We start from the raw sequence: 4787 nt of genomic DNA, 5'->3' as shown, positions 1-4787 counted from the left end.
CCCTGAAATTTCACTCCCCTACACAATGCTCTTTCCCTCTCTTTGTCTGAAATAAAAAGGATTTTTCTCAAACCATTGTCTTGACTGTCGGCTAACATTGCCATCCTCTATAAAGTTCTGTGGCTACTGACCAGGAGAAAATGAGTACTGTTAAAACATTTTCATGCTATTTCCTCAAATTTGCAAGGCAGGCAACTTAAATCACCCTCTTACCCCACCGTGATTAGAAACCTGCAGAAACTCAAGGAACTGTGTTTACTGGTGAACATGTTAAGCCAGCAAATTAAGTGCAATATGTATACTAATAGTTCTTATGCATATCTTTTCAGAGTGCACAAAAAATATCAAGTGCCTACTAGAGCAATGAAAACTGAGCTTTTGATTTTTGAGCAGTTACAATTAAATTCTGCAGCAAACAAAGTTTGAAAAGAAATACATCTGAATAACTGAAAATGCGGGGGAACAAAATACACTTAGTTGTTCTATCCACCAACTAAGATTTAAACGTCTTTTTTTTTCCAGTTAATTTTCAAATACACTTGCTAGCACAGCATCACATCTCATCTCCACCAGATCACCCAGTAAGGACCCTAACTTCTCAAGCTTTTATATAAATTCTTCTCAAGAATTTATAACGAACTTGGTACTTCCTTTGCAGGTTTAATCAGAAAGACTACTAACAAGCTAAACCTGTGAGGTGGATTGAGGGAAAAAGAAAACCCAAACTCATCGCAAAATTCACTGAGGTAAGATGTCATCAAAATGAAGCATTTAAGAGGCCTAAACTGAGATTTGAAGTTAAGAACTTGCAAATCTGAAGCCTAAACTTTAGGTGACATTTGATTGTATTCCATGTTATATGTATTATGGCACAATGAGCTCTACCTTAAATAAGCTTAGGACTAAAATTAGGCTAAATTTAGAGAAGGTGAAAGACATGTCAAAAGTGTACACAGCAGTTGCAGGCAGCCAGCACAGCAGCTGGGGACCTTTGGGAGCACTGGAGATGTAGTCCCCTGCAGACACATGCAGGTCGTTCAGATTGCCTTGAGATGAAGTTCATAAGTGCTGGTCGTAATATTTTCTTCATAATATTCAAAGACTAAATATTGGCCCTAATTTTTAAAGTACATATCCTTCCTCAGACTACCCAGAAATATCTAAATCAAAGAGATTATCACCCCAGCTTTAGGGGTGATATGTTCTCTGCTTCCTGAAAACCTGGCACATTTTGGGGAGAGAGGGCTGGAATTCCTGGTTTTATTTGTATTTTTGAACAAATTGAGGCATTGTCTCTGCTAAACTAGAGTCTGATGAGTGTAGGGGATTTCTACGGCAGGACTGACAAGTTGCTGGTAATTAGGGAACAAGCCAAGAAAACTAAGCACCATACCCATTGCTTTGCAGAGGTTACATGGAAGGATCCTTTAAACCATTGCATCTGGAAAGCTACTTTTAACACTCATTCTAGTATTTCTTTACACTGCCAGTGTGGTGTAATGGACTTCAGTATGGGTAAGTATGTAGCTGTGGTGTTAAACAAGTGAAAATGGAAGAAAATACTGACTTTCATCATTTTACTTCCTACGGTCTTTGGCCTTATCCATCAGGGTTCTTGTAACACTTTTTCCCTCTTAACATATGAGGTTTTGCCTATAAAGAAAAACACCTGTATGCACCTGCAAATGTCCCACAGGAGCCTGCCTCCTTTGCTAGTTACTCTTTCTCACCTTTTTCCAAGTAAACTGCAGTGGAAGCCGCCTTGCTTAGACAATACTCAGTGCCACACCTGGGCTGTGGGAGGAGGCCACAGTTCCTTGCTTTTCATCAGAGAGAAAAAGAAACTTTAGCTTGCCAGTACCCAAGACACATTTGGGCGCACCTTGTTAAAAGCAGGCTATGGAGCCTGGTCAGTGACAAAGATTAAGAGGAGTCCACAGAGAAGGGAGGGACAGAGGGAGGGAGATGGAAAAGAGAAACTAGGCAGGAAAAGTGCTGATTTTAAACTCTCTTCCTCATAAACATTACCAATTCTTGAGTCACAACATTAAGCCTTTTGGCTGGTTTGTATTTGCTACTTATTCTGAAGGCTGCATTTTAAATTGGGCTTTTTAATCAGATGCTTACTAAAGGAGCAAATGGCAAGAGAGAGCTGGAAGTCACAGTCTGCTCTTCAATGGCCACAAGCCATGGTAGGTGACGTGGCTGGTGGCAGGAGCTCACTGCAGAGACTTGTGGCCACAGCACCCTGGTCCTTAAGAAGGGGAGCGATGACAGACATGAGAAGCAGGAGGACCCTGATACTGACACACGAGCTATCAGTCACTCCAGCTCTGAAAGAGCTGGGGCAAAGAAAAAATAAATGACATTATTTCCATCTGTTGCAATACAGAAGCTAAATTAAGTAAATTAAGCAATCCACTCAATGTAACAGGGCATTATTGCTTATAGAAACCTAACCACTCTTACTCCAAACCTTCTCCTGGGATGCCAGGTGAAGCCAATATCAGGGTTTGGGCTTTACGTTTCTGACAAAGTGAAAAGGGTATTGTGCAAAAAACATTCAGACCTTTCTGTTGGCAAAAAATGGGATTCTCACAGACAGAGGGTATTTTTAAAAACTATGGTTCAGCAACAATGACAACTACCAGTGTTCAACCTTGAAAAAAATCAGAACCCTTCTAATCCAAAAGTGCTACCTCTTTACTTTGATGTATCTGAACATTAATTTTAAAGGTACAAACTACGTAATAGGTATAAAGGATAAGTATAAACACAGTAACATCATGTTTACCAGTAGTTTTTTTAGACACTATTTAAACAGCTGGTATCCACCACAGAAATGTAGTTGTATAATAGAGGCAGAAAATCTTAATCCCGTCTGTAAAGCCTTTAAAGTTTCCACTAGGATGAAGGGTACTATAAAAATATTTTTAAGCCTGTAACAGCAAAAATGACTTCATTATGATCTCATGTGCTGCCAGAGCACCAATTAAATTGACTTGATAATGTTATGATTAGGCTGTACTTTTCATCAGTTACAAAGCTCTTGATTGAAGATATTTGCAACACTGAAAGAAATGACCTTGTGATGTGGATTTTTATCAATGACTTTTTACCTTGCTGGTTTCCAATTACATGACAAATAAATAATAGTACTTGCAGCTTCTATTATACTTCTGAGGATCCCAAAGTACTCTGCTGATTAATTAGTTTCACAAGAGCTGTGAGAGTTAGATACATGTTATCCCATTCTTATTAACAATTCAGAATTCCAATGTGATATCTTTGCCCCATTCAAATAAATGGCAAAGATCCTCTTGACTTTAGTGGGGGTAGGGTTTCACTAAGAGAATTTAAGTAGTTTGACTAAGGTCACAAAATCTGTCTGGAACAGAGCTGGGACATTTCTCCTTTCTGACTCTAAACTAACTCAGGTAAAATGTACCCAAGCTTTGAATTACCCTTTGTCCTGCAGTCCCATTGTCAGAAAGTCAGCTTTAAAATCATAACATACCACTACCAACTCGATTTAAAAAAATAATAATTAGAGCAAATTCATTTGTTTGATGGAGAAAAAAAGAGAACATATTCCACAAAGCATCCTTTCAAGTCCTTTTCAGTCCGTAATATAGAAGTTTGAGAACACTTGTTTTTCAACATTTATATGAACATACACATTGAATAAATGTGTATTTGTATTAAATATGTTCTAATATTTGTCTCAGCAGGAATTCATAGAAGAAAATCAACGCACAGTACAGCAGTCTACTCAGTTTCTCAGCTTGTGCTAAGGCAAATTCAAAATTAAGCAATTACATCATAATAAAGAATTATTCAGAAAAAAAGCATTTATATTCCTTGATGCTCTAAAATCTGTACTTCATGGGTATAGTTCTTTCTCAGAGCTAATTGCTGTTTGGGATACAGTACAGTAGGCATTCTCCAGACTCCACTCCAGACTCCTTTAGAAAGTTATAGAAAAGGACAGATAGACAATTTGTTTTTTGCTTTTCAATTATGGAACAGAGTTGAGAGAAAAAACTCTTTCTGGACTCAGTTCAAGAAATGTGGCAGCTAGAGCAGCAACAGCTGAGCTGTGTTGCTTGTTGTCCACCCAGCAGGCTGGTTCCCCATTGAAGGAGAAATGGAGTCTGAACTACCTTATTGTATTTGGAAAATATATGTCACCAACTAATCCTTTACCAAGAGAAAAAGCATTAAAAAGTTCCTCCATTTCAGGGATTACAGCCAAACTCAGTGCCTATCTCCCAGTTTGAGCTAAAAGAATTATGATAGCAACCCCAGCTCATTGCTTCTTCCTTCTTTCTTCAAAAGATATTCCAAGGATCTTGCAGTGGACGCGAAAGACCCATATTGATTATCAAATGCGGACAGAGTGGTGGAAGAGAATTCTTGAACTGGTACTGAACTGCTCCTCTTGTAGTGTTGGTGGAAGCAGAGGAGACTCTGGAAAGGGAAAATGCAACCAGTGCAAGAGGTGTGTCTGGGGGAAGAATGAGAAGGAGACACTTTCAGACAGTTAAAGAGACTTACAAGAGACATGACACTTTTGGCAAAAAAAAAAGAAATAGACAACTGAGGAATGACCCTCAGTATTGACTGCACAATAACCAGTGTCAGAAAAACAAAAGGTGAGGATTGCTAAAACAACTACAAATAAATGCAGTTAATTAGACAGTACAAACCAGAGCTGCCTGGTCTGCACAGTACAGTAAGAATTATGTGGGCAGACTAGCCCAGCTGTGGCCTGCAAGGGGACCCTG

This window comes from Lepidothrix coronata, unplaced genomic scaffold (genome assembly GCF_001604755.1).
Source record: "Lepidothrix coronata isolate B3197 unplaced genomic scaffold, Lepidothrix_coronata-1.0 Scaffold70, whole genome shotgun sequence".
Taxonomy (NCBI): Eukaryota; Metazoa; Chordata; class Aves; order Passeriformes; family Pipridae; genus Lepidothrix; species Lepidothrix coronata.
Note: the sequence above shows the minus strand (reverse complement) of the source record.